The following is a 14173-nucleotide window of genomic DNA, read 5'->3' on the forward strand; positions in this document are numbered from 1 at the left end:
CTTTCTCATTCCATTTTGTAAGCTCCGTATAATTGATGTGGATGGAAAATTTTACTCTGCAACAACTGTTGTGTTCTGTTTATTGAACAACAAACAGAAGTTTCTCCTATGGATATAACACTGCTAGCCATCCTAGGATACACAAAGATGAGTAAATCACAGGCAGCCCCTTATGAAAGTGACTTGGGAGATTTATGAAGCTATCCTCAATTTCACCCACTCCAAATCCCATTGTTGCTCTTCCTGATCTTCCTCTTGGAGATACCTTCCTCTCCTTCTCTTCCTTTGAAGCATTGTGAACAGAAGGAAGGCTGGCATCTTGGGTTCTGACTAGTTCTTATTTCTCTGAAGATCTAGAGTGTGTCCAATAGAAGCCACATAGTTGTCACTCTATACACTTTGTTAATTGACATCTATGTGTATTGAACACCAACTTGTGTGGCGTTGGGTAAGAGACTTCACCTCTCTGGCTCTCAGTTTCAGAATAGGGTGGTTTAACTCAGTTTGTGTTTTCCAGACTTTTGTAGGGATTCTGGATCAGGAGACCAGTTCCAATGAGATCAGACTCTGAGAGGATAGTACAGTAATTAGAGGACTTAGGATAAATCCTTGAGAGAATAGCAGAATGGGGCAGGTAATAGACTATGGTGAATTTTCTTGGAGAATATGGTTTATGATTAACTTTATTGCCTAAGAAGAAGTAGGGGCCGTATCAAAGATTTTATTTATGCTATGTTGGTTTGAATAAATGAGTGGAAAGTACCTTAGTCAGTGAGAATTGTACACAATTTTTAATGCTCATACATTATGAAATGTTAGGTAAGCAAATTAAGATAGTTGAGACTAAAATTATTTCTTACTTTCTTCATGCATCTTAGGATGAATTAACTCTTGTAGCTGCACAGGAGAAGAGGAAGATTTTGGTGGATGTGGTATTAGAGGTGTTGAAAGTAGCTTCCATCTGCAAGGAAAACACCAAGAGTAGAAATAAATATGTATATATATAAATGTATATTTTTCACCCTGGGGGCTGCAAGAGAGACATGGTTTGTTGGTGTCTCTCCCTTCTTTGTTTTCTGGATCCAACAGACCACTTTGCTCTGTCAACCTGTAAATTCAATTGGGAATCGTACTATGTACCAGGCAGTGGAGGTAAATAAGAGATAGAGATCCCGTCCTCAATTATAATTATTTTTTATGCCCATCATGTTATAAATAATTACTTTATATGTATTAGCTCACATAATACAACATTGAAAGTGAGGTACTATCATCATCTCCATTTTAGAGATATGTAAATAGAGGAACTGAGAAATTAAATACTTGACTAAGCTTTCAGAACTACTAAACAGGAGGGGGAGGTATTGTCAGGACTTGAACTAGGTTTTAAATCTTGGCTCCAGAGCCTAGCCCTAAACTATACCATACCATACATACATACATACATACATGCCACACACACACACACTATATATACATACATACCATACATGCATATATTCTGAGGCTACCAAGAACTTGAGTGTACAATTCAGTTAAAACACACTGGTAAGTTAGGATTAAAATTGGCTATAAAGCATCAAGTAGGTAATTTATAAACCACTTTGCAGCACTGATTTTCTTTTCCCTTCTGAGCCTTTGCAAAAGTGGTTTGATTGTATGAAAAGCTTTGCATCTACCCAAGGCTGGCACTCTTTTTTTTTGTAGGTAGTTAGAAGAGTGTTTTGTTTTGTTTTTAAACTTTATTTTTTTATTTTTTAAAATTTACATCCAAATTAGTTAGTATATAGTGAAGCAATGATTTCGGTAGATTCCTTAATGCTCCTTACCCATTTAGCCCATTTCCCCCCTCCCACAACCCCTCCAGGAACCCTCAGTTTGTTCTCCATATTTATGATTCTCTTTTGTTTTGTTCCCCTCTCTGTTTTTATATTATTTTTGTTTCCCTTCCCTTATGTTCATCTGTTTTAAGACTGGCACTCTTAAACACTTTTGAGGTATAATTTACATATGACAATATAACCAGGTCTTAGGTACTGGCAAATAAATACACTGGTATAGCCACCACTGTAATAATGAACATTTTTATCACTTAAATTCTTTTGATACATTAATCAACTCACTGTCTACACTCGGCCTGGGTGATCATTTGATTTCTATTATAGCTTAATTTTGCCTTTTCTAGAGTTTTGTATAACTGAGATCAGATAGTGTGTACTCTTGTGTCTGGATTCTTTTACTCACCATAATGTTTTTAAGATTCATTCATGATGTTGTGATGGGTTTTTTTTTTTGTGTGTGTGTGTGTTCTTCCTTTTTGGTGTTATTTTATTACTGAATCCATTGCATGAATTTGTCATACTTTTAAAATTAATTCATCTGTTGATGGCTATATGGGACATTTCTAATTTTGGATACTATGAATTAAAGCTTCTTTGAACTTTTTTTGTACTCTTTTTTTTGGGGGGGGGCAGAAAACAAGCAGGGTAGGGGTAGAGAGAGCAGGAAGGAGACAGAGAATCTGAAGCAGGCTCCAAGGCTTTGAGCTGTCAGCACAGAGCCCGATGTGGACTCACAGACTGCAAGACCATGACCTGAGCTGAAGTCAGATGTTTAACAGACTGAGTCACTGAGGAGCCCCTGTTCCCTCTGTGATCACATGTTTTTTTTGGAGTAAGCATCTAGGAGGATTACTGGTAGATACATGATTAACCAGATTGTTTCCTAGATTGTTTCCTAGAGTGCTTGTGTCTTTTGGGATTTACACCAGCAACCAGCCTGTGATAGTTCCAGTGGCTTCATAGTCTTAACAACACTTGGTATTGTTGGTCTTGTTAATTTTAACTATTCCAGTGGCTGTGACATGGTATCTCATTATGTTTTTGATTTGCATTCCCTAATGACTGATGATATTAATTATTTCTTCATGTGCTTCTCAGACATTCCTATATCTTTTTTGATAAATGTATGAGTCTTCTGCCCACTATTTGTCTAACTTAAAAAATCTATAGAAGTTCTTTACATATTCTGAATTCATTTTTGTTATATCTTTATATTATGATTTTTCCTTAATCTGGGCTTATCTTTTATTTTCTTAATAGTATATTTTGAAGAGAAGTTTTAAACTCGGATGAAACTCAATTTATCAATCTTTTCTTTTATAACTCATGTGTCCTGATGAACCTTGACTACACTAAGGATGTGGTGATATTTTCCTCTAGAAGTTTTATAATTAGAGATTTTATGGTTAGGATATCTTGAATAAACTTCAGTGTATTGTTTCAGGTAGGAATCAAGAATCAACTCGTACTATGTTGATACCAGAATTTTCCAGTAGTATTTGTCAAAAAGAATATAATTTCCCTATGGAATTATCTTGGAAGCTTTGTTGAAAATAAATTAATTGTGTATATGTGAGTCTATCTTTGATCTATATTCTTTCCTTTGGTCTATCTGTGTGTTCTTCACATATACCACACTGACTTCATTACTATAGCTTTATAGTAAATCTTGAAATCAGGTTGTATAATTTTTTTCATTTTTATTCTTCAAAATTGTTTTGGCTATTCAAAGTTGTTTAGATTTCTAAATAAAATCTTAGAATTAGCTTGCCATACCTCCTGAGATTTTAACTAGATGAATTTTGGCAGAGTTGGCAATTTTACAATATTGAATCTTCCAATTTATGAATAAGATTTATTTTTCCTAAGTTAATTTGTCATCTTTAGTTTCTCTCTGTAATATTTTATAGTGAAGAAATCTCATACATTTTTGTTATGTATTCTAAAGTATTTTGGTTTTAGATATTGTAATTGGTACTCTTAATTTTCATTTTATAATTCTTGCTATATAGAAATGCAGTGATTTTTGGATATTGAACTTGTATCCCATGTCTTTGATAATTTTTCTTAATTGATAGTAATAGGTTTTTTTTTATTGTAGATTCCTTAGAGTTTTCTATGTAAACAGTCATAATGTCTGTTACTACAGTCTGAACTTCATGCCTGTTACCTTTTTATCTTGACTTAGTATATTGGCTAGGACCTCTAGTATAATGTTGAATAGAAATAGCAAAGATGGACCAACATGTCTTATTTTCTAATTGTAAAGACATTTAGTATTCCACCGTGATAACTATAGGATTTTTATAGATGTATTTTTTCGGACTGAGAAAAAGCCTGTTTTCTTTGCTGAGGGATAAACATTTTAAACACAAATACTTCTCTGCCTGTACTGTGATCATGTTCCTACCTCCTTTATTCTGTTTATGTAGTGTATTGAATTAATTAATATGAGTATTGCACCAACCTTGCATTCCCAGAATAAGTTTCAGTTGGTCATGATGTATTATCATTTTATATGTTGATAGATTTAATTTGCTATTAAATTGTTTAGAATTTTTGTGCCTATATTAATGAAGGGTATTTGTAGTTTTTCTTTTATATCCTTTTTAAGGATTTTTTATCACGATTTTGCTAGCCTTCTAAAATGAATTGGGAAGCAAATATTTTCTGAAAGTGAGGAAGTGTTTATTAATATGGTTACAATTTTCTAGTTCTTGTAGTCTGGTAAGTTGTGTTTTTAAAAGAATTTATTTTACCTATGCAGTTAAATTAGGTTGCATAAAAATATAACCTCATTGTCCTATGACTGTAGGATCTAATGACACAGAGAATTTGCCCTTTCTCTCTCTCGATTAATCTAGCCATGGATTTACCAACTTTATTAATCTTACAAAAAACTATTTTCTTTGTTGATTTCTTCAACTAATAACAGTATTTATGTCTCATTATCTTTATTATTTTCCTTATTTTACTTAAATTTTAGTTTATATTTCTAGGTTCTTAAGATTAAAGTACAAATCATTTATGCCTTATCTACTGCAAACATTAAGGCTATAAATTTTCCTTTGAGGACTGCTTTAGCTGCATCTCATTAATTTTAATATTTTAGAATTATTCCATTAAATATGTTTTTAAATTTTCTTTGAAATATCTTGTTTGACCTATGGGCATTAGATACATCTTGCTTCATTTTCAAATAGACGTACCTTTTTTATACAAAGTATTACTGACTTAAAATTTAATGTTAGGGTCAGAGCATATAATCTTTGTGATTTCAGTCGCTGAGTTTATAAAAAAAAAAAAACAAAAAAAACACCTTTTTTTATGAGCCAGCATCATATGGTTAATCTTTCTGAATGTTTCACATGAACTTCAAAAGAAAATGTATTCTTTAGTTATTGATGGTAGTTCCGTAAATGTTGACATTACCAAATTGATAGTGTTGGTCTAATCTTCTGGGTTTTTCCCCGCCCCCCATTTCTTGCATTAGTTACTAAGAAAGGAATGTTGTAATCTTGAACTGTAATTACTGATGTGTTTATTTCACTCCTCCAACTCTGCCAACTATCACTTCCTAGAATTTAAATAAATGTTATGACTGTTAGGCCTTGCAGGTGAATTGATCTTTTAATCATAAAATTACCCTCTCTGATTTCACTCATTAGTGGAATTTAAGAAACAAAACAGATGAACATAAGCTAAGGGAAGGAAAAATAAGATGAAAACAGAGAGGGAGGCAAACCATAGGAGGAGACTCTTAAATACAGAGAACAAACTCAAGGTTGTTGGAAGGGAGGTGGGTGGGGTATGGGCTAAACGGGTGATGAGTATTAGGAAGGGCACTTGTTGGGATGAGCCCTGGGTGTTATATGTAAATGATGAATCACTGGGTTATACTGCTGAAACCAGTACTACCATGTATGTTAACTTGAATTTAAATAAATAAATTTAAAAAATTAAAAAAATATCCTCCTCTCCTTCTAATATTCTTGAAGTTAACATTGTTTAATACTCCAGATTTTAAAACATTAAAACTTCAGCTTTTTAAAAAATGTTTATGGGGCGCCTGGGTTGCGCAGTCGGTTAAGCGTCCGACTTCAGCCAGGTCACGATCTCGCGGTCCGGGAGTTCGAGCCCTGCGTCAGGCTCTGGGCTGATGGCTCAGAGCCTGGAGCCTGTTTCCGATTCTGTGTCTCCCTCTCTCTCTGGCCCTCCCCTGTTCGTGCTCTGTCTCTCTCTGTCCCAAAAATAAATAAACGTTGAAAAAAAAATTAAAAAAAATAAAAATGTTTATTTATTTTTGAAAGAGAGTGAGAGAGTGTTAGCAGGGAGGGGTAGAGGAAGAAGAGAGAGAATCCCAAGCAGCCACTGTGCTGTCCGCACAGAGCCCAGTGTAGGGCTCAAACTCATGAACTCATGAGATCATGACCTGAGCCAAAACCGAGTCAGATGCTTAACCTACTGAGCCACTCAGGTGTCCCAAAACTCCAGCTTGCTTATATTTAGAGTTTGTGTGGCATATCTTTTTCAAATCTTTGAGTTTTAATCTGATGATGTTTTATAGTTAAAGTATAATTCTTACAAACATCATGTAGTTGGGTCTTGCTTTTTTTTGTCCCAGTCTATCTCTGACTGTTTGTAGTAATTTCATGTTGTTTGGCAGAGTAAAGGTGTCTGTCATCTTTCTACATTGTAAGCAGAAGGAGAACTCAGGTGGGCTAATTAATTTTTATTTAACTCAATTTATAAATTATCTTAATGTTTATTTATTTTTGAGAGACAGTGTACAAATGGGGAAGCAGCAGAGAGAGAGAGGGAGACACAGAATTGAAGCAGGCTCCAGGCTCTGAGCTGTCAGCACAGAGCCCGATGCGGGGCTCAAACTCACAAACCACGAGATCATGGCCTGAACTGAAGTCGGCCGCTCAACCGACTGAGCCACCCAGGTGCCCCAAAAATTATCTTAACAAGACCTCATCCATGATCCTCTCAGGTGTGGGTAGGTATCCTTTCTTCGTATTCCAATGAAGAAGTGCATTGTATACTTCTCCCAACTGTAGCGTTGTATCACATACCCTGCATTATACTAGTCTACTACATACTTTACTGTAAACATTTTGAGAAGCAACTGAAATTTGTTTAGTGTTTGTATCCTTGATACCTAGCACATGCCCTGGCCTAGAGTATGTACTGAATTTATAACAGATGAATAAATGGATAAATGAATGAATATCTTAAGAGATATAAAGTAAGCATGTAAAGAGGCACCTAGGTGGTTCTGTTAGTTTAAGCATTTGACTTCAGTTCAGGTCATGATCTCATGTTTGTGGGTGCAAGCCCCACGATGGGCTCTATGCTGACAGCTCAGACCTTGGAGCTTACTTCGGATTCTGTGTCTCCCTCTCTCTCTCTGCTCCTACCCTGTTTGTGCTCACTCTCTCTCTCAAAAATAAATAAACATTAAAAAGAATTAATAAATTAAGCACATAACACTCAGTATATATGTATGTATCTGAAAGCTTGTGTGTATGTATTTTTTTTTTTTAGATCAGAGGTAAGAGGATGTATTACAGAATACCTCAAAGAAGAGATAAAATATTAATTGGGCCGTGCAGTATGAATAAAATATTCAGTCATAGATGGAATAAGATATATCAAAACATTCAAAAATTCCCCTTAGAATGCAATAGTGTCTCAAAAAGTGTCTTAGGTTCTTTGAAGGCAGAAACTAAGTCTTGTGTTGTTTATTGCTATGTTCCTGGAGTCCAGGACAAGGCCTGGCACAATGTGGGTTTTCTTTCTCCCTCTGAATTCATCTATTCACTTTATACACATATAGGTGTATATATAAAAGTAGTTGTAATTTTAAATGAATAAATGTTAGGACATGAAATCTGCAATTATCTTCTATTCAGGAGAAAACTGAGGTTCACAGATGTGCAGTCACTTGTCCAAAGCCACACGGAAGTTTAGGAGCAGGAACAGGAATCGAAAACCCCTAAATCCATGCTTACTTTACTTCACCATAACACGCCTCTTGTCATCAGTTTTACAGATGGAATTCTACCTTGATAGATGAATATTGAATTGGGATTTTACCTCTGATTTAATTGGGGTATTAGGACTGGATTTATCCTCCTACCCAAAACAACCAAAAAAATATGGATACAGTCTGTGAAACCATGGATTTCAAGTTACTGAGCATCAAAGAACAATGATCTCTGAGAGGAAACAAATGAGGTGAGCTCTAAAATTGTCTCAGGTTGAGAGGGCTGTAGGCCATGGTGCAGAGTGAGAGAGAAATCAGGTGGAGGCACATGTAGGGAGACACCAAGAGTTGAGGAGACAGGTTGTGAGTATGAAGTGACTAAGGTGTCCAGTGTTAACAGGACAGAGGACTAAAGAGAGGCACACATGGAGAGCACTGCAAAGATCTGCAGAGTGTTGGATCTAAGTATTTAGTCGGGTATTGATCAGCATGAAGGTAATGCAACCACCTGAAGCAAGGAAGGAACTAATCAAAAGGATTAGAGGGGAAAACACCAGATATGCACAAAAGTACCAGGAAAAGTTTTTGTTCCCACCAGCCTGGGAAACCTAACAATTCATAGTAACTCAATGAGGCACGTGGAAGTGTTGTGCCTCAGTAGTGCAGAATAATTGGCCTCAGACTGAATGTTACTCTATTCTTGCCTAATCTTAAAAGCAAGGCCCCAAAGGATCAAACTGACTCCAAGTAATAAAACCATATTCCAGATGAAGCTAATGAAAATTTATAGCAATACAAAAATATCCAGCCCTCAATGAAGTAAAATTCCTAATGTATGGGATCCAGTAAAAAAAATTGCTATGCATTCAAAGGAGAATACAACCCATAAAAGGAGAAAAATCATAAGTGACCCATAACTGACACAGATGTTAGAATTAGCTGATAAGAACATTAAAATGGTTATTACAAAGGTGGTTCACACATTCAAAAATTCAGAGAAATGGAAGATATAAAAAAAGAATCAAACTCAACTTTTAGAGATAAAAAACACAAGATGTACAATGAAAAATACACAGGATGGAAATAATAAATTAGACATCACCCAAGAAAAAAAGATAAGTGAGCTTCACATAGCAGTATAAACTATCCATAATGGAATACAGTGAGGAAAAAATAAAAACATTATCAGAGCATCAGTGAGCTCAGTTACAACTTCAAATTGCCTGTTAATGTTTAATTACAGTCCTGAAAAAAAAAGTGGAGAGACAGAAAAATTTTTGAAGAAATGATTCTACCCCCATCCCCAAATTGATGAAAACTATAAACTGATTAATCCATGAAGCTCAAAAATGCTAAGCATGAGAAACATGAAGACAACTACTCACAGGCAGACACTTCATAATCAAATTACTCAAAACCAGTGATAAAGAGAAAAAATTCAAAGTAGCCAGAGAAAATAAGACATGTTATAAACAGAGGAACAAAGATAAAAACAGCAAGTTTCTTGTTAGAAATTATGCAGGGGAAAAGATAGTGTAGCAAGCTTTCGATGGTAATGAAAGAAAACCTGTCAACCTAGAATTTTACAGGCAGAGAAAATGTCTTTAAAAAATAAAAGTGCGATAATGACTTTTCAGACATAGAATCTGAAAGAATTAATTGCCAGTGTACTTGTACTATAAAAAAAATATTAAACCTCTTCAGATAGAAGATAAATGACTGATACTGGATGAAAATGTATACAAAGGAATGAGTATCAGACATGATCATGGTAATTGCATAGATAAATACAGATTGTTTTTTTAATTTTTAAAATTATTAAATTAAAAAAATTCCAGTATAGTTAACATACATTGTTGTTGGTTTCAGGTGTACAATATAATGATTGTACTAATTGTATAATGATTGTAATAATTCCATATATTTTTCAATGCTCATCATGATAAGTGTACTCTTAAGCCCCTTTACCTATTTCACCCATCCTCCCACCAACCTTTCATCTGGTAACCATCAGTTTATTCTCTATAGTTAAGAGTCTGTTTCTTGATTTGTCTTTTTCTTAGTTCTTTTGTTTCTTAAATTCCACATCTGAGTGAAATAAGGCATTTGTCTTTCCTTCAATGACTTATTTAGCATTATACCCTTTATTTCTTTTATTTTTTAAAAGTTTTTTTTAATGTTCTTATTTATTTTCGAGACAGAGAGAGACAGAGCATGAGCAGGGGAGGGGCAGAGAGAGAGGGAGACACAGAATCTGAAGCAGGCTCCAGGCTCTGAGCTGTCAGCACTGAGCCCAACGCAGGGCTCGAACTCAGACTGTGAGATCATGACCTGAGCTGAAGTCGTATGCTAACCGACTGAGCCACCCACGTGCCCCAGCATTATACCCTTTAGATCCATCCATGTTGTTGCAAATGGAAATATTGAATTTATTTTAATGGCTAATGTTACATTGTGTATAACACATCTTCATTTTTTTATCGACTCAGCTGCTTCCATATATTGACTATTGCAAATGCTGCAGTAAACATAGCGGTGCAGGTATCTTTTTGAATTAGTGTTTTCTTATTCTTTGGGTAAATACCAGTAGTGGAATTACTGGATCCTGTGGTAGTTCTATTTGTAATTTTTTTTGTGGAGCCTTCATACTGTTTTTCCCCAGTGCCTACACCAGTTTGCATTGCCACCAACAGTGTATGAGAGTTTGTTTCTCCAAATTGCCAACACTTGTTTCTTATGTTTTGATTTTAACCATTCTGACAGATGTGAGGTGATCTCTCATTGTTGCTTTGATCTCCCTGATGGTGAGTAATGTTGAGGATTTTTTCATGTGCCTGTTTTCCATCTGTATGCCTTTTTTTTGAGAAATGTCTGTTTGTGTCCTTGTCCTATTTTTTAATTGGATTTTTTTTTTGGTATTGAGTTGTGTGAGTTCCTTATATATTTTTGATACTAACTCTTTATTGGATCTTCTCCATTTCGGTAGCTTGTCTCTTGTTATTCTGTTTTCTTTACTGTGCAGAAGCATTGTATTTTATTGTGATCCCAACAATTTATTTTGGCTTTTGTTTCCCTTGCCTGACGTGACATATCTGAAAAATGTTGGTGTGGCCAGTGTCTGAGAAATTATTACCTGTGTTCTCATTTTTATGGTTTTAGGTTTCATATTTGGGTCTTTAATCTACTTGCATTTTTTGTATATGGTATGAGAATGTGGTCCAGTTTTGTTCTTTTGCATGTTGATGTCCAGTTTTCCTGTTAGGACTTGAAGAGGCTGCCTTTTTCCCGTTGCTATTCTTGCTTTCTTTGTCAAAGATTAATTGGCCATGTAATCATAGGTTATTTCTGGGCTCTCTATTCTTTTCTGTTGATCTATGTCTTTTTTAATTTTTAATATTTTTTTGTTAGCAGTATCATGCCATTTTGATTACTACAGCTTTGTAGCATATCTTGATATCTGGGATTGTGATACATCCAGTTTCGTCCTTTATCAAAATTACTTTGACAATTCAGGGTCTTTTGTGGATCCATACAAATTTTAAGATGACTTGTCCTCGTTCTGTGAAAAATGCTATTGGTATTTTGATAAGGATTGCTTTAAATCTGTAGAATGCTTTTGGGTAGTATCAATATTTTAATTTTTGTTTTTTCAATCCATAAGTACAGAATATCTTTCCATTTGTATTGTCTTCAATTTCTTTTATCAGTGTTTTAGAGTTTGTAGAGTACAGATCTTTCACCTTGGTTAAGTTCATTCCTAGTTATTTTAGTATTTTTGGTGCAGTTGTAAATGAGATCATTTTCTTAATCTCTGCTTCTTCCTTAGTAGTGTATAGGATTAAGTGAATTAATAGATTAAATAGATTTCTATACATTGTTTTTGCATCCTCGCAACCTTACTGAATTCATTTATTAATTCTGGTAGTTTTTTAGTGGAGTCTTTAGGGGTTTTTATCTACAGTATCATGTCATCTGCAAATAGTGTAAGTTTTACTTCTTCCTTACCAATTTGGATGCCTTTTGTTTCTTTTGTTGTCTGAGTGTTGTGGCTAGGACTTCCAATACTATGTTGAATAAAAGTAATGAAAGTGGACATTCTTGTCTTGTTCCTGACCTCAGGAGAAAAGCTCTCAGTTTCTCCCTGTTGAGTGTGCTGTCAGCTGTGGGTTTTTTATATATGGCCTTTATTATGTTGAGGTATGTTGTCTCTAAACCTAGTTTGTTGAGGGTTTTTATAATGAATGGATTTTGTACTTTGCCAAACGCTTTTTCTGCACGTATTGAAATGATTATATTATTTATCCTTTCTCTTGTTAGTATGTTGTATCATATTGATTGATTTATGAGTATTTAACTACCCTTGCATCCTGGGAATAAAACCCACTTGATTGTGGTGAATTATTTTTTTTAATGTATTGTTGGATTTAGTTTGCTAATAATTTGTTGGATTTTGCATCCATGTTCATCAGAGATATTGGCCTCTAATTCTCTCTCTCTCTCTCACCTTTTTGTAGTGTCTCTATCTGGTTTTGGTATCATGGTAATGCTGTCCTCATAGAATAAATTTGTAAACTTTCCTGAATATTCTATTTTTTGGAATAGTTTAGAAGAATAGATATCAGCTGTTCTTTATATTTTTAATTTTTCTAATTTTAATATTATTTATTTTGCGAGAGAAAGAGAGCAGGGGAGGGGCAGAAAGTGATGGAAAGAAAGATAATCCCAAACAGGCTCTGCCGCATCAGCATGCAGCCCAAAGTGGGGCTTGAATTCACAAAATGTGAGATCATGACCTGAGCAGAAACCAAGAGTTGGGTGCTTAACCAACTGAGCCACCCAAGTGCCCCAATATTAACTGTTCTTTAAGTGTTTGGTAGATTTCACCTGTGAAACCATCTGGTCCTAGACTTTTGTTTGTTGGGAGTTTTTTAATTGCTAATTTAATTTCTTCTCTGGTAATCTGTTCAATTTTTTAATTTCTTTCGGATTTAGTTTTGGGAGGTCATATGTTGCTAGAAATTTGTCCATTTCTTCCAGATTGTCTAATTTATTGGCACATAATTTTTTGTAATACTCTTTTACAATCTTTTTCTGTGGTGCTGTTTTTTTAAATTTTTAAGTATTTATAAATTTTGAGAGAGAGAAACACAGCATAGGAGGGGCAGAGAGAGAGAGGGAGAGAGAGAATTCCAAGAGGCTCTACACTGTTGGCACAGAGCCCAATGCAGGGTTTGAACTCACGAAAAATGAAATCCTGACCTGAACTGAAATCAAGAGTTGGACACTTAACTGACTGAGCTACTCAGGTGCCCCTGAGGTGCTGGTTTTTATTTCTCCTCCTTCATTTCTGATTTTGTTTCAGTTCTCCCTCTCTCTCCTTTTGATGAGTCTGACTAATGGTTATTAATTTTGTTGATCTTTTAGAAGGAACAACTGGTTTCATTGTTTGCTTTTTTTCTTTGTAAGTTTCTATTTCATTTATTTCTGCTTTACTCTTGATTATTTTTCTCCTTCTTTTGGGTTTGGGTTTTGTTTGCTGTACTTTTTCTAGCTCCTTTAGGTCTAAGGGTAATTTGCTTCTTGAGATAGGCCTGTCTTGATATGTACAGTTTTACTACATCATAAAGATTTTGGACAATTATGTTTTCATTTTCATTTGTCTCCATGTATTTTTTGATTTCCTCTTTGATTTCTTGGTTGGACCCCCCCCCCCCTTTCTTTTTTTAGAGATGGCACATTCTTTAACCTCCATGCGTTTATGTTGTTTCCAGATTTTTCGTCTGGTTGATTTATAGTTTCATAGTACCGTGGTTGGATAAGATTCAATTGTTTTGAGTTTTCTGGGACTTGTTTTGTGGCCTAATATGTGATCTATTCTGGAGAATGTTCCATGTGAACTTGAAAAGAATGTGTACTCTGATGTTTGAGGATGGAATATTCTAAATATATCTGTTAGATCAATCTGATACAATGTGTCACTGAAAGCCACTGTTTCCTTGTTAATTTTCTGTTTGATCTATTTATTGATGTAAGTGGAGTTTTAAAGTTCTTTACTATTTTATTACTATTGATTACTTCTTTTGTTATTAGCTGCTTTATGTATTTGGTTGCTTCCATGGTGGGTACATCCTTAAAATTGTTACATCTTACTGGATTGCTCTCTTGATGATAATATAGGATCCTTCCTTGTCTCTTGTTAGTCTTTGTTTTAAAGTCTACTTTGATGTAAATATTGCTACTCTGGCTTTCTTTTCACATCCATTTGCATGACAAATATTTGTCTCCTCACTTTCAGTCTGCATGTCTCTTTAGGTCTGAAATGAGTCTCTTGTAGGCAGCA

The 14173-nt window shown here is 34.8% G+C and overlaps 1 long non-coding RNA gene across 1 annotated transcript in view; it reads right to left on the bottom strand.

Annotated features, from left to right (window-relative positions):
* Positions 1–789: 789 nt before the first annotated feature.
* The window catches only part of LOC113593792 (uncharacterized), a 45217-nt gene continuing 31833 nt past the window's right edge, over positions 790–14173 (bottom strand). The window contains exon 3 of the long non-coding RNA XR_008290535.1: positions 790–961. This is a non-coding gene — a long non-coding RNA (uncharacterized LOC113593792). The remainder of the gene's footprint in view (positions 962–14173) is intronic.

This window comes from Acinonyx jubatus, chromosome D1, assembly GCF_027475565.1.
Source record: "Acinonyx jubatus isolate Ajub_Pintada_27869175 chromosome D1, VMU_Ajub_asm_v1.0, whole genome shotgun sequence".
NCBI classification, from domain to species: Eukaryota; Metazoa; Chordata; class Mammalia; order Carnivora; family Felidae; genus Acinonyx; species Acinonyx jubatus.